The following is a 22014-nucleotide window of genomic DNA, read 5'->3' as shown; positions in this document are numbered from 1 at the left end:
GTCCAGCTGATATAGGGTTATAGATGTTGGGTTATATAGGGTTACACTGCCCTCCGACTGATATAGGGTTATAGATGTTGGGTTGTATAGGGTTACACTGCCGTCCGGCTGATATAGGGTTATAGATGTTGGGTTATATAGGGTTACACTGCCCTCCGGCTGATATAGGGTTATAGATGTTGGGTTGTATAGGGTTACACTGCCGCCCAGCTGATATAGGGTTATAGATGTTGGGTTATATAGAGTTACACTGCCCTCCGACTGATATAGGGTTATAGATGTTGGGTTGTATAGGGTTACACTGCCGTCTGGCTGATATAGGGTTATAGATGTTGGGTAATATAGTGTTACACTGCCCTCCGGCTGATATAGGGTTATAGATGGGTTATATAGGGTTACACTGCCCTCCGGCTGATATAGGGTTATAGATATTGGGTTATATAGGGTTACATTGCCCTCCGACTGATATAGGGTTATAGATGTTGGGTTATATAGGGTTACACTGCCGTCCGGCTGATATAGGGTTATAGATGTTGGGTTATATAGGGTTACACTGCCGCCCAGCTGATATAGGGTTATAGGTTTTGGGTTATATAGGGTTACACTGCCACCCAGCTGATATAGGGTTATAGATGTTGGGTTACATAGGGTTACACTGCCATCCGGCTGTTATACGGTTATTGATGTTGGGTTATATATGGTTACACTTCCCTCCGGCTGACATAGAGTTATAGATGTTGGGTTATATAGGGTTACAATGCAGCTCAGCTGATATGGGGTTATAGATGTTGGGTTATATAGGGTTACACTGCCGTCCAGCTGATATAGGGTTATAGATGTTGGGTTATTATATAGGGTTACACTGCCCTCCGGCTGATATAGGGTTATAGATGTTGGGTTATATAGGGTTACACTGCCCTCCGACTGATATAGGGTTATAGATGTTGGGTTGTATAGGGTTACACTGCCGTCTGGCTGATATAGGGTTTTAGATGTTGGGTTATATAGGGTTACACTGCCCTCCGGCTGATATAGGGTTATAGATGTTGGGTTGTATAGGGTTACACTGCTGCCCAGCTGATATAGAGTTATAGATGTTGGGTTATATAGGGTTACACTGCCCTCCGACTGATATAGGGTTATAGATGTTGGGTTGTATACGGTTACACTGCCGTCCGGCTGATATAGGGTTATAGATGTTGGGTTATATAGGGTTACACTGCCCTCCGGCTGATATAGGGTTATAGATGTTGGATTGTATAGGGTTACACTGCCGCCCAGCTGATATAAGGTTATAGATGTTGGGTTATATAGGGTTACACTGCCCTCCGACTGATATAGGGTTATAGATGTTGGGTTGTATAGGGTTACACTGCCGTCTGGCTGATATAGGGTTATAGATGTTGGGTTATATAGTGTTACACTGCCCTCCGGCTGATATAGGGTTATAGATGGGTTATATAGGGTTACACTGCCCTCTGGCTGATATAGGGTTATAGATGTTGGGTTATATAGGGTTACACTGCCCTCCGACTGATATAGGGTTATAGATGTTGGGTTATATACGGTTACACTGCCGTCCGGCTGATATAGGGTTATAGATGTTGAGTTATATAGGGTTACACTGCCGCCCAGCTGATATAGGGTTATAGATTTTGGGTTATATAGGGTTACACTGCCACCCAGCTGATATAGGGTTATAGATGTTGGGTTATATAGGGTTACACTGCCATCCGGCTGTTATAGGGTTATTGATGTTGGGTTATATATGGTTACACTTCCCTCCGGCTGACATAGAGTTATAGATGTTGGGTTATATAGGGTTACAATGTAGCTCAGCTGATATGGGGTTATAGATGTTGGGTTATATAGGGTTACACTGCCGTCCAGCTGATATAGGGTTATAGATTTTGGGTTATTATATAGGGTTACACTGCCCTCCGGCTGATAAAGGGTTATAGATGTTGGGTTATATAGGGTTACACTGCCCTCCGACTGATATAGGGTTATAGATGTTGGGTTGTATAGGGTTACACTGCCGTCTGGCTGATATAGGGTTTTAGATGTTGGGTTATATAGGGTTACACTGCCCTCCGGCTGATATAGGGTTATAGATGTTGGGTTGTATAGGGTTATACTGCCGCCCAGCTGATATAGAGTTATAGATGTTGGGTTATATAGGGTTACACTGCCCTCCGACTGATATAGGGTTATAGATGTTGGGTTGTATAGGGTTACGCTGCCGCCCGGCTGATATAGGGTTATAGATGTTGGGTTATATAGTGTTACACTGCCCTCCGGCTGATATAGGGTTATAGATGGGTTATATAGGGTTACACTGCCCTCTGGCTGATATAGGGTTATAGATGTTGGGTTATATAGTGTTACACTGCCCTCCGGCTGATATAGGGTTATAGATGGGTTATATAGGGTTACACTGCCCTCCGGCTGATATAGGGTTATATATGTTGGGTTATATAGGGTTACACTGCCCTCCGACTGATATAGGGTTATGGATGTTGAGTTATATAGGGTTACACTGCCCTCCGACTGATATAGGGTTATAGATGTTGGGTTATATAGGGTTACACTGCCGTCCGGCTGATATAGGGTTATAGATGTTGGGTTATATAGGGTTACACTGCCCTCCGACTGATATAGGGTTATAGATGTTGGGTTATATCGGGTTACACTGCCCTCCGGCTGACATAGAGTTATAGATGTTGGGTTATATAGGGTTACAATGCAGCTTAGCTGATATGGGGTTATAGATGTTGTGTTATATAGGGTTACACTGCCGTCCAGCTGATATAGGGTTATAGATGTTGGGTTATTATATAGGGTTACACTGCCCTCTGGCTGATATAGGGTTATAGATGTTGGGTTATATAGGGTTACACTGCCCTCCGACTGATATAGGGTTATAGATGTTGGGTTGTATAGGGTTACACTGCCGTCCGGCTGATATAGGGTTTTAGATGTTGGATTATATAGGGTTACACTGCCCTCCGGCTGATATAGGGTTATAGATGTTGGGTTGTATAGGGTTACACTGCCGCCCAGCTGATATAGGGTTATAGATGTTGGGTTATATAGGGTTACACTGCCCTCCGACTGATATAGGGTTATAGATGTTGGGTTGTATAGGGTTACGCTGCCGTCCAGCTGATCTAGGGTTATAGATGTTGGGTTATATAGTGTTACACTGCCCTCCGGCTGATATAGGGTTATAGATGGGTTATATAGGGTTACACTGCCCTCTGGCTGATATAGGGTTATAGATGTTTTTGTTATATAGTGTTACACTGCCCTCCGGCTGATATAGGGTTATAGATGAGTTATATAGGGTTACACTGCCCTCCGGCTGATATAGGGTTATATATGTTGGGTTATATAGGGTTACACTGCCCTCCGACTGATATAGGGTTATAGATGTTGAGTTATATAGGGTTACACTGCCCTCCGACTGATATATGGTTATAGATGTTGGGTTATATAGGGTTACACTGCCGTTCGGCTGATATAGGGTTATAGATGTTGTGTCATATAGGGTTACACTGCCCTCCGACTGATATAGGGTTATAGATGTTGGGTTATATAGGGTTACACTGCCGTCCGGCTGATATAGGGTTATAGATGTTGGGTTATATAGGGTTACACTGCCCTCCGGCTGATATAGGGTTATAGATGTTAGGTTGTATAGGGTTACACTGCCGCCCAGCTGATATAGGGTTATAGATGTTGGGTTATATAGGGTTACACTGCCCTCCGACTGATATAGGGTTATAGATGTTGGGTTGTATAGGGTTACGCTGCCGTCCGGCTGATATAGGGTTATAGATGTTGGGTTATATAGTGTTACACTGCCCTCCGGCTGATATAGGGTTATAGATGGGTTATATAGGGTTACACTGCCCTCTGGCTGATATAGGGTTATAGATGTTGGGTTATATAGTGTTACACTGCCCTCCGGCTGATATAGGGTTATAGATGGGTTATATAGGGTTACACTGCCCTCCGGCTGATATAGGGTTATATATGTTGGGTTATATAGGGTTACACTGCCCTCCGACTGATATAGGGTTATAGATGTTGAGTTATATAGGGTTACACTGCCCTCCGACTGATATAGGGTTATAGATGTTGGGTTATATAGGGTTACACTGCCGTCCGGCTGATATAGGGTTATAGATGTTGGGTTATATAGGGTTACACTGCCCTCCGACTGATATAGGGTTATAGATGTTGGGTTATATAGGGTTACACTGCCGTCCGGCTGATATAGGGTTATAGATGTTGGGTTATATAGGGTTACACTGCCGTCCGGCTGATATAGGGTTATAGATGTTGGGTTGTATAGGGTTACACTGCCGCCCAGCTGATATAGGGTTATAGATGTTGGGTTATATAGGGTTACACTGCCCTCCGACTGATATAGGGTTATAGATGTTGGGTTGTATAGGGTTACACTGCCCTCCGGCTGATATAGGGTTATAGATGTTGGGTTGTATAGGGTTACACTGCCGCCCAGCTGATATAGGGTTATAGATGTTGGGTTATATAGGGTTACACTGCCCTCCGACTGATATAGGGTTATAGATGTTGGGTTGTATAGGGTTACGCTGCCGTCCGGCTGATATAGGGTTATAGATGTTGGGTTATATAGTGTTACACTGCCCTCCGGCTGATATAGGGTTATAGATGGGTTATATAGGGTTACACTGCCCTCTGGCTGATATAGGGTTATAGATGTTGGGTTATATAGTGTTACACTGCCCTCCGGCTGATATAGGGTTATAGATGGGTTATATAGGGTTACACTGCCCTCCGGCTGATATAGGGTTATATATGTTGGGTTATATAGGGTTACACTGCCCTCCGACTGATATAGGGTTATAGATGTTGAGTTATATAGGGTTACACTGCCCTCCGACTGATATAGGGTTATAGATGTTGGGTTATATAGGGTTACACTGCCGTCCGGCTGATATAGGGTTATAGATGTTGGGTTATATAGGGTTACACTGCCCTCCGACTGATATAGGGTTATAGATGTTGGGTTATATAGGGTTACACTGCCGTCCGGCTGATATAGGGTTATAGATGTTGGGTTATATAGGGTTACACTGCCCCCCGACTGATATAGGGTTATAGATGTTGGGTTATATAGAGTTACACTGCCGTCCGGCTGATAAAGGGTTATAGATGTTGGGTTATATAGGGTTACACTGCCGCCCAGCTGATATAGGGTTATAGATTTTGGGTTATATAGGGTTACACTGCCGCCCAGCTGTTATAGGGTTATAGAGGTTGGGTTATATATGGTTACACTTCCCTCCGGCTGACATAGAGTTATAGATGTTGGGTTATATAGGGTTACAATGCAGCTCAGCTGATATGGGGTTATAGATGTTGGGTTATATAGGGTTACACTGCCGTCCAGCTGATATAGGGTTATAGATGTTGGGTTATTATATAGGGTTACACTGCCCTCCGGCTGATATAGGGTTATAGATGTTGGGTTATATAGGGTTACACTGCCCTCCGAATGATATAGGGTTATAGATGTTGGGTTGTATAGGGTTACACTGCCGTCCGGCTGATATAGAGTTATAGATGTTGGGTTATATAGGGTTAAACTGCCCTCCGGCTGATATAGGGTTATAGATGTTGGGTTGTATAGGGTTACACTGCCGCCCAGCTGATATAGGGTTATAGATGTTGGGTTATATAGGGTTACACTGCCCTCCGACTGATACAGGGTTATAGATGTTGGGTTGTATAGGGTTACACTGCGGTCTGGCTGATATAGGGTTATAGATGTTGGGTTATATAGTGTTATACTGCCCTCCGGCTGATATAGGGTTATAGATGGGTTATATAGGGTTACACTGCCCTCCGGCTGATATAGGGTTATAGATGTTGGGTTATATAGGGTTACACTGCCCTCCGACTGATATAGGGTTATAGATGTTGGGTTATATAGGGTTACACTGCCGCCCAGCTGATATAGGGTTATAGATGTTGGGTTATATAGGGTTATGTGTCACCCTGGCCTGGATGCCACAAGTGTAATAAAGCTGTGTCTGAGAGCAAGGGGGAGGTTCTCTGGTCAGGGGAACATTAGCATGCAATGCCTCCTGTCTCAGGCCAGTAGGGGGAGCTGGCTGCCCCTATAAAAGCTGGTACTGAGGGCAGGGTTAGAGAGAACTGGATTGCCTGTCTCAGCTTTGAGACGTGTCCCAGAGTGGAGCAGGGACAGACAGTTGATTGCACCTAAGAGGAAGTGTGGCAGTAGGAGAGAGCCACAAGCCAGAGACAAGAGGCGAGGAGAGCCTGTCTTGGCAGAGAAAAGACTTCATTTTACCAGACTTTGGTGTCTGAGGCTGGAAGGATTCTACATCCCCCAGCAGAGAACCAGTTCGCAAGGGACTGTACATTCCTTGGCCTAAGAAGCCTGGAGGCCCTGCCACAACTGAAGGGACCAGTGAAGCCGTACAAGGCTGGGAGCAGAAAGGAACCCATGTCGCAGGCCATACAGGCGAGAAAGCACGGAAGCTCGGAAACGTGGGCTGTTACTCTATAAGGAGGGGATAGCCAGAAGGAGCGCAGAAAGCACGGTAGGCCTACACCCTCACCCTGACCAGGGCCAATTTCCCCGTTGCTCTCAGACATCCAGGTCCCCTCCTAGCTGGGACTGTTTATGGGTCAGTTTGCCTGTTTCAGTAAAGACCCTGGACTGCAACCTGTTGTCTGTGTGCTCCTTGCTCCTCCAGCACTATCATCACTGGGACTCTCACTACCATCACTCCCACCATCCACTATACTGCCCTGGGGCCGCACTCTTCCCGTGGGGAGTCACACTACCATAGCTGCACACCTCATCAGCCCCAGCGGTCTGCAAGCAGCGGCGGTTCCTAATAACCGCAATCCACGGGTGGCGTAGTCGGACGTAATTAATAACACATAACGGACTACCACTGGCCTGACCACCCTGAGCCACGGAACCGGGTTGCCACTACTACTCCCACCGTTACCCTATTGCCCGGATCCGAGTGCCCCACGGCCCAAGGGGGCGAGTCAGCTTTGGCGTAGTCGGCAGGATTTCGTGCCCGCATCCACCGGGTACTGCGTGCCTGAAAAAAGACTTTTGTAACTTACCTGTGGCGAAGTTTCCCGCCGTCCGGAGTCTTTTCCCGCCATCCGGAGCCGATTCCCGCCATCAGACGCCATCTTGGACCGTTTCCCGCCGTCTTCTGCCGTCTTCCCGCCATCCGCAGCTGTTTCCCGCCATCGGACGCCATCTTCAGGACGCCGCGCGGGAAGAAGAGGGGCGTGGACGTCAAAACCGCGCGAGATCCGAAGCTCCGCCCCACGCACCGACGCTGCGCAAGGTCCTGGAAGGGAGAGAGAGCGACGCTGACGTCATCAGGACGCGACGCCAGGTCCTCGTCCATAGCAGCAGCAGCGGAGCCGCGGCCTACAGAAGAGGATCGTCGGAAGGTAGGCCACACTTCACTAGGCGGGGAGGAAGATGTCGGACACAGAGGCGCCCACTACCACCAACGTAGCTGCAGCAGCGGTGATGCCCTTTTCCTTGCCCTACATCCCTGGAGCGGTCTGGCTGCCCAAATACTCAGGGGAGCCCCATGCCCTAACTGACTTCAAGGAAAGACTGTATAGTTTGTTCCAAGTTTACCCCCTGACAGAGGAACAGAAGGTCAGCATATTGACAGGGCAGTTAACTGGCGCAGCCCAAAGGGAGGTAAAATCATGGCCCATTGAGGAGAAAGGGACTGTGAAGGGTATTCTGGCCCGGCTGCGGGGTACCTTTGATACACGTACCTCCGCTGAGATTAAAATGAGGTTCTATGGGTGTAAGCAGCGGGCACAGGACAGCATCAGAGACTATGCCCTAAATCTGCAGGAAGCCTTGAGGGCTATTCAACAAACTGACCCTGGCAGTGTGCAGGAAACCGATAAGCTGCTAACAGAGCAATTCATAGAGGGTCTGCTGTCCAGCGCCCACAGGGCCCAGCTGCGCCTCATGTTCTTTCAGAACCCCGACCTGACCTTTGCCCAATTTAAGGACAGGGCCATAAGGGTGCTCCGTGAATCTGCAACCAGTGGCGCTATAAACCCCCGGCGCCCTGCTATCACCTACCACCAGGAGGCGGCGCCCTCCTCTATGGACTCCGTGGAGGCTGATGCACAGGCCCTGAACCAAGCCCCGTCGAAAGGCCTGCACCACCAAGTCCAGGAGCTGACCAGGAGCGTTGCGGCGTTGACCAGGACCGTCCAGGCATTGCAAGTGGACCCGTCAAGACCCATCGAGCTGACTTCAAGTCCGGAGGATGTCCCGTGGCGTCGACAGAGGAGGATCCCGTCGTTCCGAGGGAGGCCCACAGACCGCTACGCAGAGGATGGACAGCCCATTTGCCGTCGATGCAACCAGCCCGGACACATTTCCAGGTACTGTAATTTAAACGGGTCCAACCTGGGGCAGAGGGCCGACCCCCAGGCATAAGATCACCAGGCCCTTACAATTGGCGTAATAAGTACGTTGGGGGGCGCCCGGTTTTACCCGTGGTGCTGGACGGTATCCCCATGAGCGCCTTGCTGGATACTGGGTCACAAGTAACCACTATCCCTTATGTACTTTTTAAGCAGTATTGGACTGATGCTGATATCACACGGTATCCAGACAGTAACTTGAGCATCATCGCCAGTAATGGCTTACCCGTGCCGCAGATGGGGTTCAAGGAGATGACCATTAAAATTAGTAAAGTTGAACTGCCGGCACAGGGAGTGATTATTGTGGACATTGACCGTCATGAAAGTCACCCTAAAATAACTGTGGGTACTAACATAATTGAAAATTGTCTTTCAGAGGTAATTGTAATCTTACAACAGGTGGCGGTGAATGCTAGTTCCAGCCAACAGAGAGTCCTCAACAAGGAGATAAAAGCCCTGATGAGACGGCAGCAGGTAGAACTGTCTGGTGGTGAGATCGGTAGCGTAAGACTCAGTGATCCATTCCCCATTTCCATGCCTCCCAAAAGTGAAATGATGATCTGGTGTCGGACTGCAATCGGGTTGAGAGGTAGAGACTACCAAGCCATGGTAGAACCCGTGTACTCAGACAGCAGGCCCACCATTTTGACAGCCCGGGGGGGTGGTTGATGTCCGTCATGGGAGGGTGCCCGTCCGCATCCTCAACATTGGGGAGAGGGAAGTACACTTACCCAGGTACGCTACACTCGCCAAACTGTTTGTCGTCGAACACCAAGCTATCAGGGCCGTGGAACCCTTGCCTCCATCTCCGCAGGCGGAGGGTAATGGCTCCCAGAAACAAAAGGAGGACTGGTGCCAGAAACTCCACGTGGGTGCTGACTCCACTCCCCTGCACCAAAAACAAGGAGTCTACCGGGTGGTACGGGAGTACGAGAGAGTCTTTAGTAAGCACCCGCTAGACTTCGGCAGAGTAAAAGGGATAGAACACCACATCCCCACAGGGAGCCATCCACCAATAAAAGAGAGGCACAGACCTGTACCCCCTGCACATTATCAGAACGCCAAGGGCATGCTAAGGGAGATGAAAGAAGCTGGGGTCATTAGAGACAGCTGTAGCCCCTGGGCAGCCCCCTTGGTTCTGGTCAAAAAGAAAGACGGCACCATGAGAATGTGCATGGACTATAGACAAATCAACCGTATCACCCACAAAGACGCATATCCGCTGCCTAGAATAGAAGAGTCTTTAGCCGCACTAAAATCTGCTAACTTCTTTTCTACTTTGGACCTTACTAGCGGGTACTGGCAGGTTCCTGTGGCAGAGGCTGACAAGGAGAAGACCGCCTTCACCACCCCGATGGGACTGAGCGAATTCAACTGTATGCCTTTCGGGCTCTGCAATGCACCAGGGACCTTCCAGCGGCTGATGGAATGCTGTCTAGGGCACCGAAACTTCGAGACGGTCCTCCTTTACCTGGACGACGTGATCGTCTATTCGAAGACCTACGAGGACCATCTAAAGCACCTGGCCGAGGTGTTCGAAACCCTGGCAGGCTACGGCCTGAAGGTGAAACCATCGAAGTGTCACCTGCTGAAACCAAAGGTCCAGTACCTAGGGCACGTGGTAAGCGCGGAAGGAGTGGCCCCCGACCCTGACAAGGTCACGGCAATCAAGAGCTGGCCAAGCCCCTCGAACATCAAAGAGGTGAGACAGTTTCTCGGGTTGGTAGGCTACTACCGAAGGTTCATCCCCGGGTTCACTAAGATGGCAGCTCCTATGCAGGACCTCCTGATCGGACAGTCCAAGTCCAGAAGTCAAAAGCCACCCTTCAAGTGGGATAACCCGGAAGAGGAGTCCTTCCGCCAGCTAAAGTTGGCCCTCACTGGGGATGAGATCCTGGCCTACCCTGATTACGGCCAGCCTTTCATTCTCCACACAGATGCCAGTAATGTGGGACTGGGAGCCATACTGTCCCAAAACCAACAGGGCAGAGAACGGGTGATCGCATACGCCAGCCGGAAGCTGAGGCCCACCGAAAGGAACCCGGAGAATTACAGCTTTTTCAAGCTAGAATTCTTGGCGGTGGTGTGGGCCGTGACGGAACGCTTCAAGCATTACCTGGCCTCCGCAAAGTTCACCGTGTACATGGACAACAACCCATTGACACACCTGGACAATGCAAGACTGGGTGCCCTGGAACAGCGGTGGATGGCCTGTCTCTCCAACTATGACTTCGTGATCAAGTACCGGGCAGGCAAAACCAACGCCAACGCGGACGCCCTATCAAGGATGCCTCACTTACCTGAAGGTGACGAAGACCCAGAAGAGCTGGAGGAGGTAGAACTCCCCGCGTTTCACCGGTATGGAGCCGCTCAACACTCTCACCGCGTGAAGGAGGAGGATCTAACAACTGTGATGATGAATCCCCTACCTCACCACAGCTGGGCTTAGACCCAAGATAGTGACCCTGCAGTCCGCCTGGTAAAAGATCTGCTGACCCGGGAAGATGCCCGCCTAGATCCAGATGCCCCAGAGGAAGCCAAGCAGCTATGGAAGGAGAAGAGCAAGCTGTTCCTCTACGAAGGCAAGTTGTGCAGAAGGATTGTTAACCACCGGACGCACGAGCTGACCTGGCAAGTCGTGGTCCCAAGGCGAGATGCAGCTATGGTCCTGGGGGCTTACCATGACAGAGCGGGACACTTCGGTTGGAAGAAACTGGAGTTCCTACTAAGAGGAAGGTTCTTCTGGGTCGGCATGAGAGGAGCAGTAGAAAAGTGGTGCAGAGACTGTGGCCCTTGTCACCTGAGGAGGAAGGACCGCACCAGCCAGAAGACACCCTTGAGGCCCATTGTCACCACGCAGCCTCTTGAGCTGGTAGCTCTGGACCATGTCAAATTGGCTCCCAGCCGGTCAGGATACATCTATGCCCTGACAATCGTGGACCACTATTCCCGTTTTCTAGTGGTGGTCCCGGTAAAGGACTTGACAGCCCAAACAGCGGCCAGAGCCTTCCAGCAATACTTCTGCCGTCCACACGGGTATCCGGAACAGGTCCTGACAGACCAGGGTCCAGCGTTCGAGGCTGAAATCTTCCAGGAGTTATGCAACCTCTATGGCTGTAAGAAGATTCGTACAACGCCTTACCACCCCCAAACCAACGGGATGTGTGAGAAAATGAACAATATAGTCATTGATCTCCTGAAGACGTTGCCCCTGGAGGAAAGCAGCCTGTGGCCAGAAAAACTGCCGGACCTGGTAGACATGTACAACAATATCCCGGTGAACGCTACAAACTGCACCCCGGCTTACCTGATGCGAGCCAGACCGGGTAAGCTGCCCGTAGACCTGGAGATGGGAGTCCTAATACCTGAGGACACCTCCCCGGATGCGGACTGGGATACGGAAAGGCAACTGCAGTACAAGAAGGTACAGGAGAGTGTGGAGAAGAGCCTGGCCCAGGTGAGAGAGAAGCAAGAAAGACTCTTCAATCAACACGCCCCTGCTAGTCCCCTAGAACCTGGTGAGCAAGTCCTAAAGCGAAAAAGAAGGCTACATAAGTTGGACGACCAGTGGGAAAGGGAACCCTACACCGTACTGCAGTCTGACCACGACAACCCAAAGGTGTGCGTGATCACCAAGGACGGAGGAGAAACCACTAGTGTCGTCTCCGGAGACCACCTCAAAAGGTGCCCCGAGCAACTCCGCAGTGCAGAAGAGGATCAGAGTGACCTTGAACCCGCAGAGGACAAGGAAGAAATGATCAGCACCGTTCTCGGAGAGTTCCCTCAGTCCTGAACTCGCATAAATGATGCTATAGTGGTACCCGTCCTGCATTTCCTGCAACCGGCCCAGCAACAACCAACACCAGAGCCGGAAGGTGAAGAGGAGCAAGCAGTTCCAGAGGCAGAAGAGCCTGTTCCAGCAGCCCAGGAGAGTCAACCCTCTGCTGACAGTGAGCCTGCCATGCCTGCGGTAAGCCAAAGGACCCGCAGACAGCTGCCTGCCCTACCTGTACACCCAGCTGGTACCTGTACCCCTAACGCTAGTGGGGAAAGCCATGTCAGTCCACCACCAGACAGTGGGTTAAGGAGGTCAACCAGGAGCACAAAGGGACAGATACCCGCTCGCTGGAGAATATAGAGTGTACTAAAAGTGTAAATAACCCTGTTGCCAAATGTTGAATTGTTTGCCAAGTTACCTGCATGTTTATTAATAGTGTGTTTCAGTTTCTTGCAGCAACCGTAAGGACTCACAGGTTATGGACTTTTTATAACCGGGACCTTGTATGGACTGCATTCTGAGCCTAACCCAGGAATGAACTAAGACTGTGAAGGACTTGGGGTAGGACAGACCCCCACCTGGTTAAGGCTCCCCGTTGTTTTGGTGATATGGACACCCGGTCACAGGCCACACTGTGACCTAAAGAACTCAATTTGTGCGCCGTCTGTCTATTAATGTTTTATTGTTATGCATATTGTCTTTGTTTATTGTTTAGTCCCGGAGTACTAAATTTCACTAGGGGGGAATGTGTCACCCTACCTGGATGCCACAAGTGTAATAAAACTGTGTATGAGAGCAAGGGGGAGGTTCTCTGGTCAGGGGAACATTAGCATGCAATGCCTCCTGTCTCAGGCCAGTAGGGGGAGCAGGCTGCCCCTATAAAAACTGGTACTGAGGGCAGGGTTAGAGAGAACTGGATTGCCTGTCTCAGCTTTGAGACGTGTCCCAGAGTGGAGCAGGGACAGAAAGTTGATTGCACCTAAGAGGAAGTGTGGCAGTAGGAGAGAGCCACAAGCCAGAGACAAGAGGCGAGGAGAGCCTGTCTTGGCAGAGAAAAGACTTCATTTTACCAGACTTTGGTGTCTGAGGCTGGAAGGATTCCACATCCCCCAGCAGAGAACCAGTCCGCAAGGGACTGTACATTCCTTGGCCTAAGAAGCCTGGAGGCCCTGCCACAACCGAAGGGACCAGTAAAGCCGTACAAGGCTGGGAGCAGAAAGGAACCCACGTCGCAGGCCATACAGGCGAGAAAGCACGGAAGCTCGGAAACGTGGGCTGTTACTCTATAAGGAGGGGATAGCCAGAAGGAGCGCAGAAAGCACGGTAGGCCTACACCCTCACCCTGACCAGGGCCAATTTCCCCGTTGCTCTTAGACATCCAGGTCCCCTCCTAGCTGGGACTGTTTATGGGTCAGTTTGCCTGTTTCAGTAAAGACCCTGGACTGCAACCTGTTGTCTGTGTGCTCCTTGCTCCTCCAGCACTATCATCACTGGGACTCTCACTACCATCACTCCCACCATCCACTATACTGCCCTGGGGCCGCACTCTTCCCGTGGGGAGTCACACTACCATAGCTGCACACCTCATCAGCCCCAGCGGTCTGCAAGCAGCGGCGGTTCCTAATAACCGCAATCCACGGGTGGCGTAGTCGGACGTAATTAATAACACATAACGGACTACCACTGACCTGACCACCCTGAGCCACGGAACCGGGTTGCCACTACTACTCCCACCGTTTCCCTATTGCCCGGATCCGAGTGCCCCACGGCCCAAGGGGGCGAGTCAGTTACACTGCCCTCCGACTGATATAGGGTTATAGATGTTGGGTTGTATAGGGTTACGCTGCCGTCCGGCTGATATAGGGTTATAGATGTTGGGTTATATAGTGTTACACTGCCCTCCGGCTGATATAGGGTTATAGATGGGTTATATAGGGTTACACTGCCCTCTGGCTGATATAGGGTTATAGATGTTGGGTTATATAGTGTTACACTGCCCTCCGGCTGATATAGGGTTATAGATGGGTTATATAGGGTTACACTGCCCTTCGGCTGATATAGGGTTATATATGTTGGGTTATATAGGGTTACACTGCCCTCCGACTGATATAGGGTTATAGATGTTGAGTTATATAGGGTTACACTGCCCTCCGACTGATATAGGGTTATAGATGTTGGGTTATATAGGGTTACACTGCCGTCCGGCTGATATAGCGTTATAGATGTTGGGTTATATAGGGTTACACTGCCCTCCGACTGATATAGGGTTATAGATGTTGGGTTATATAGGGTTACACTGCCCCCCGACTGATATAGGGTTATAGATGTTGGGTTATATAGAGTTACACTGCCGTCCGGCTGATAAAGGGTTATAGATGTTGGGTTATATAGGGTTACACTGCCGCCCAGCTGATATAGGGTTATAGATGTTGGGTTATATAGGGTTACACTGCCGCCCAGCTGTTATAGGGTTATAGAGGTTGGGTTATATATGGTTACACTTCCCTCCGGCTGACATAGAGTTATAGATGTTGGGTTATATAGGGTTACAATGCAGCTCAGCTGATATGGGGTTATAGATGTTGGGTTATATAGGGTTACACTGCTGTCCAGCTGATATAGGGTTATAGATGTTGGGTTATTATATAGGGTTACACTGCCCTCCGGCTGATATAGGTTTATAGATGTTGGGTTATATAGGGTTACACTGCCCTCCGACTGATATAGGGTTATAGATGTTGGGTTGCATAGGGTTACACTGCCGTCCGGCTGATATAGGGTTATAGATGTTGGGTTATATAGGGTTACACTGCCCTCCGGCTGATATAGGGTTATAGATGTTGGGTTGTATAGGGTTACACTGCCGCCCAGCTGATATAGGGTTATAGATGTTGGGTTATATAGGGTTACACTGCCCTCCGGCTGATATAGGGTTATAGATGTTGGGTTATATAGGGTTACACTGCCCTCCGGCTGATATAGGGTTATAGATGTTGGGTTATATAGGGTTACACTGCCGTCCGGCTGATACAGGGTTATAGATGTTGGGTTGTATAGGGTTACACTGCGGTCTGGCTGATATAGGGTTATAGATGTTGGGTTATATAGTGTTATACTGCCCTCCGGCTGATATAGGGTTATAGATGTTGGGTTATTTAGGGTTACACTGCCCTCCGACTGATATAGGGTTATAGATGTTGGGTTATATAGGGTTACACTGCCGTCCGGCTGATATAGGGTTATAGATGTTGGGTTATATAGGGTTACACTGCCGCCCAGCTGATATAGGGTTATAGATGTTGAGTTATATAGGGTCACACTGCCCTCCGACTGATATAGGGTTATAGATGTTGGGTTGCATAGGGTTACACTGCCGTCCGGCTGATATAGGGTTATAGATGTTGAGTTATATAGGGTTACACTGCCCTCCGACTGATATAGGGTTATAGATGTTGGGTTATATAGGGTTACACTGCCGCCCAGCTGATATAGGGTTATAGATGCTGGGATATATAGGGTTACACTGCAGCTCAGCTGATATAGGGTTATAGATGTTGAGTTATATAGGGTTACACTGCCCTCCGGCTGATATAGGGTTATAGATGTTGGGTTATATAGGGTTACACTGCCCTCCGGCTGATATAGGGTTATAGATGTTGGGTTATATAGGGTTACACTGCCGTCCGGCTGATACAGGGTTATAGATGTTGGGTTGTATAGGGTTACACTGCGGTCTGGCTGATATAGGGTTATAGATGTTGGGTTATATAGTGTTATACTGCCCTCCGGCTGATATAGGGTTATAGATGTTGGGTTATTTAGGGTTACACTGCCCTCCGACTGATATAGGGTTATAGATGTTGGGTTATATAGGGTTACACTGCCGTCCGGCTGATATAGGGTTATAGATGTTGGGTTATATAGGGTTACACTGCCGCCCAGCTGATATAGGGTTATAGATGTTGAGTTATATAGGGTCACACTGCCCTCCGACTGATATAGGGTTATAGATGTTGGGTTGCATAGGGTTACACTGCCGTCCGGCTGATATAGGGTTATAGATGTTGAGTTATATAGGGTTACACTGCCCTCCGACTGATATAGGGTTATAGATGTTGGGTTATATAGGTTTACACTGCCGCCCAGCTGATATAGGGTTATAGATGCTGGGATATATAGGGTTACACTGCAGCTCAGCTGATATAGGGTTATAGATGTTGAGTTATATAGGGTTACACTGCCCTCCGGCTGATATAGGGTTATAAATGTTGGGTTATATAGGGTTACACTGCCCTCCGACTGATATAGGGTTATAGATGTTGGGTTATATAGGGTTACACTGCTCTCCGACTGATATAGGGTTATAGATGTTGGGTTATATAGGGTTACACTGCCCTCCGACTGATTTAGGGTTACACTGCCCTCCGACTGATTTAGGGTTACACTGCCCTCCGGCCTCCACACTGAAAGTGAATTCATGACCACAACCAACATCAAAGATGAAAGTGCTGGGAATCAAAACGTATAAAATAATAAAAATACTGTAAAAAAATAAACCCTGCAAAACTTGAAATAAACCAAATAAGAAAAAATAGTTATTAAGCGCACGCCAAAGAAAATAATTCCCCTTTAAAATAAATACATCCATTTCAAAAGAACCAATCATTGACCTTGTTACACCTCACTGTATGTAAGCTGCACGCTGATTGGAGAACACAGCGACTATGAATCTACAATGTAAGTTACAAGAACCTCCGGTCCAGGATCAGAAGGGTAATGTGCCGCATCGTAACAGGAAGGCCGCACATGTCACACAGCCGTGTGAGCTCCCATTCATCACACTTCTGAACCAGAAGGATCGTAGGGCAGCGGGCACGGAGTCACCCCGGGAGCGGACACCCGCCACTGGGATTATGGAGACTTTATCATAAGCACGTCACATGACACAGCGACATCACGTGACTCGTCCTATTATAACGTTGGGTTGTCAGTAGTAATATTCACTGTGTAATAATGATGTTAAAGTAAAAAATTACATATGCTAATATATGCAGGGAATTGACCAATCACAGTCATCGTCCGCCGTGTCTATTACATATGATAATATATGCAGCAAATTGACCAACGTAGCGCTCTGCAGCGAGATCACAGCTAACAGCACAGCAGAGCTGAACCTTTCCCATTACAATCACTCTGCAGTACTGCGCTTTCCCCATACCGGCTGCCTGTGAGTGACGGCAGCTGCAAGTTTTTTTGTGATAAATTTCTCTTCTTCTGTACAATGTTGGTTTTTACATCTTTTTATTAGTCTCGTTACAGGAGTTGATCCTGTGATCGCTTGTAATATTGCAGTATATTGTAAAACTGCCATTCTCCTATGAGGCCTGGCCACAAGCAGACATGGAGACCTTCAGTAAGCTCCTCACCTCCATCACAACGCCATCGACATCACATTCCCAACCTCTTAAATGCTGATGTCACAGTTGACAGCGGCATCTAAAAGGGTTAATCTGCTGCGATTGGAGCTAGCAAAAATCAGTATAAGTCCTGAGCCCGCTCCATCCATGCAGCGTGCACACAGGGCCGAGGGGGCACTTACCCGGGTCCTCCAGATGATGGCGCTGACCCTGCTCCTACCATAAGTAACTACATATACACAGTGGACAGAACCAGAACAGCGCCATACACCCTGTAGTGACCATTCTGGGTATTGCAGCTCAGATCACACTCACTTTAAATTGTCCTAAAACCTATTGAAACATTACCCAAAATGATATCAATAAAAACAGCGAGACACCGGAGTCATTCACAACTACAACTCATCCTGTGGAAGAGAAGAATCCTCGTATGGCCATGTAGATGGGAGAATACAAAAGTTATGGCACCTGGAAGAAGGGGAGGATAAAAATGAAAGCACAAAAATGGAAAATCACTTGGATTGTAAAAGATTAAAAGGGGTCGTCTACTTTTGCAATTTTTTTTTTTTATTTAAATGCCTATATTTGCAGCTTTGAATCATTTTTGCAATGGGGTATTCTTAAAAATGTTGCACCGTTTGCCCCTATAGCCGATGTATGACACTGTCTATTGATGGCTGAGGAATGAGTTAAAGGGGTTTTCTCGAGTTTAAAGGGGTTTTCTACTACTAGGACAACCCCTTCTCGTCCTGAATGTTTGGCCCCGATAAAATAAAAACACTTATACTCACCTCTCGTGCTGGCGCCATTCCAAAGGTGCCAGTGACGTGCCCCCTGGGCCTTGTGTGGGGGAATACCCGGGCCCGGGTCTCTGTGTAATGCTGGGGGTTTGTAGTCTCCGTGGCGGCGACCCGGTCCCGTGGCTCAGGGTGGTCAAACCAGTGGCGGATCTCTTTATTTGGTTTTTAATGTTTAAATGTCCGACTACGCCACCCGTGGATTGCGGTCACTGAGAACTGCCGCTGCGGGGCAGACCGCTGAGGCTGATGTTGTGTGCGCAGCAGAGGGTAGTATAACGCCCCACGGGAGGAGTATAGCCTCAGGGCAGTGAGTGCAGATGGTGGGGGTGATGGTGCGCGGGAGCAACAGTAATGACTCAGAGTCCAGTGATGCAGTCCAGGGTCTTTACTCACAGTTTTACACTCCAAGCCACTTCTGCAGGTAATGGATGCCCACGTCATGCTGTGCTCACCAGGTGAGGGGCTCGGCCAACTCCCAGGTACCTTTGGAATGCTTTTCAGGACCCCCTTCGTGTGTCCTTTCTCTGGCCTGTCGTACCCCACAATTGACCATGTTTCTGTCCACCTGCCTCGGGCCTTGGCGGGCAAACGTATGTTCCGTTTCCCTGGGTCCTATGTGGTGCCTTCCTAACGGGTGTAGTGAGGGGCCGTAACACGTGCAATGCCACAGCCTCCGGTTACTAGCTGAGGGTAGTTGCTCTCCTCCACTAGATGAGGGATCCGGTTCCCTTTCTTGGCCTGATCCCCCTACTCTGGTAGCGGAGGGCGTAAGGTGGCGACTGGCCGGTCCGCACCCCTGGGGTCCCTTCACTCCACTCCTGGAGCCTCCTCCGTTCCTCTCCTCTTCCAGGCCCAGGCCTTGTGACTCGGCCTGCCCGCGGAGCAGAGCTCGCACAGAGCCCCTGCTCCCACTCTCCTTCTCTCACTCTGCTCCCTCTACTTCTCCCTGACTCTAAGATGGTGCCCACCTTATATACTCCTACTTTTCAGTGCACCCAGAATCTACTCTCCCCACCCACACACTACCGGGTTCCCCCTTTCTAGGTGTTCCCTCCCCCCACTCCAGCCAGGGACAGGGACTGTTGTGCTCACTCCTGGGAGCATTGTCGCCCTGTCCCCTGGAAATGTGGTGTAGTGCATGTGGGTGTTAGGGTCCTGAGCCACACTCCATCCTTACCTGGAAGTGAGATATCACACCTCTGGGTGAGATGCAATACCTCTGTAGCGACCGAACCCTCGGGGTGCTACACCAGCACTCGTGGTCACTGTCCTCACCTTTGGACAAATCGAACATGAAGAGGAAGTCCGGGCTGCAGCTGATCTATGACGTCTTCATGTTTGAGACAGTGACGCCAGTGCTGATTGGGTGCCAGGCATCACGTGTAGTGTTGAGCGATACCTTCCGATATCAGGAAATATCGTATCGGATTGGATCGGGCCGATACCCAAAAAGTATCGGATATCGCCGATTCCGATACCGGAAACCAATGCAAGTCAATGGGACACAAATATCGGAAAGAAAATAAACCCTTTCTTTCCTTGTAGGTTAATTCTACATGAAGTAAAACAACTAAGAATAATGTAGAATGACATGAAAAGCCGGCAATTCAGCAGCGGCATACACCGGTACCCGACAATTTACAACAGAAAGAATAGAGCTTCACACATAGATTAGATAGATAGAAACATGTCAGTCACATATATATGAAGCACAGTGACAGTGTTGCTTACTGTACTTGTCATTTAGTGTAAAGGATTTATTAAAAAAAATATTAGTGTTTTCGTGCACCGTCTCTTTAAAAAAGCCGGCCGGCAATTCAGCAGCGGTACCCGACAATTTATAACAGACAGAATAGAGCTTCACACATAGATTAGATAGATAGAAACATGTCAGCCACATATATAAGAAGTACAGTGACAGTGTTGCTTACTGTACTTGTCATTTAGTGTAAAGGATTTATTTAAAAAAATAATAGTGTTTTCATGCACCGTCTCTTTAAGAAAGCCGGCCGGCAATTCAGCATCTGTACCCGACAATTTAGAATAGAAAGAATAGAGAATCATACATAGATTAGATAGATAGAAACATGTCAGTCACATATATATGAAGTACAGTGACAGTGTTGATTACTGTACTTGTCATTTAGTGTTAAAATAAAGGATTTATTTAAAAAAAAATTGGCGTGGGGTTCCCCTTAATTTTAGGCTCTAGCGGAGGTTAAGCAGACAGCTGGGGCAAATGTTTGAAGCCTGGGAAGGGGGTAATACCCACGGAGCTTCCCAGGCTACTAATATCAGCCCCCAGCTGAATACCTAGCCTTTACTAGCTATTAAAATGGGGGAACCCCCCAAAAAAAATAACGTGGGGTCCCCCCTAATTTAATAGCTAGCACAGGCTAGGCAGACAGCTGGGGGCTGATATTAATAGCCCAGGAAGGGTGCCATGAATATTGGCCCCCTCCCAGGCTAGAAACACCAGCCGTCAGCCGCCCCAGAAATGGCGCATCCATAGGATGCGCCAATTCTGGCACTTAGCCTCGCTCTTCCACGCTGCCCTGGTGCGGTGGCAGGGGGTAATAGGGTTGGGGTTGATGTCAGCTTATAATGCCAGCTGACATCAAGCCCAGGTTAGTAATGGAGAGGCGTCTATAAGACACCCCCATTACTAACCCCATAGTCAAAGTTAAAAAAAACACAAACACCCAGAATAAAGTCCTTTAATTGAAATAAAGACACAATTCTTTATTGTTCTAAATTAAACCATACTTACAGTCACGCCCATTCCAGCTGAAGCCAACGATCTCCTGCAATAAAAGTAAAATAATAAAGCAACCTCATCCTTACCTTTCCATGGTTCCCACGACAGCTTCAGCTCTGCTACATCGAGATGACAGGCTGGACCGCAGCAGAACGCTGCCATCCAGCCTGTCATCCCGCAGACACTGAGAAGCGCAGGCATGCTTGCGCTCCTCAGTGTCTCTCTGTGACGTCATCCAGATGAGCCGAGTTCATGTCCAATGAACTCAGCTCACCTCATGCACGTCACTGACAGCGTGGGAAAATTCTCCTGCACTCAGCGCTTCAGCGTGAGAATTCTCCCACGCTGTCAGTGACATACATGAGGTGAGGTCATGTCCAATGAACTCAGCTCACCTCATGCACGTCACTGACAGCGTGGGAAAATTCTCACGCTGAAGTGCTGAGTGCAGGAGAATTTTCCCACGCTGTCAGTGACGTACATGAGGTGAGCTGAGTTCATTGGACATGACCTCGGCTCATCTGGATGCCGTCACAGCCAGACACTGAGGAGTGGAAGTATGCCTGCGCTTCTCAGTGTCTGCGGGATGACAGGATGGATGGCAGCGTTCTGCTGCGGTCCAGCCTGTCATCTCGATGTAGCAGAGCTGAAGCTGTCGTGGGAGCCATGGAAAGGTAAGGATGAGGTTGCTTTATTATTTTACTTTTATTGCAGGAGATCGTTGGCTTCAGCTGGAATGGGCGTGAC

The 22014-nt window shown here is 48.8% G+C and overlaps 1 non-coding gene across 1 annotated transcript; it reads right to left on the bottom strand.

Moving 5' to 3' along the window:
- Positions 1 to 17055: 17055 nt before the first annotated feature.
- Positions 17056 to 17151, bottom strand: LOC141168053 (small nucleolar RNA U13). Its single transcript, XR_012251808.1, has one exon. It is a non-coding gene; the product is annotated as a small nucleolar RNA U13 (small nucleolar RNA).
- Positions 17152 to 22014: the final 4863 nt, after the last annotated feature.

Source organism: Phyllobates terribilis, unplaced genomic scaffold (genome assembly GCF_046119375.1).
Source record: "Phyllobates terribilis strain yellow unplaced genomic scaffold, ASM4611937v1 Scaffold_11__3_contigs__length_659146591, whole genome shotgun sequence".
Classification (NCBI taxonomy): Eukaryota; Metazoa; Chordata; class Amphibia; order Anura; family Dendrobatidae; genus Phyllobates; species Phyllobates terribilis.
Note: the sequence above shows the minus strand (reverse complement) of the source record. Positions and strands in the feature narration are given on the sequence as shown.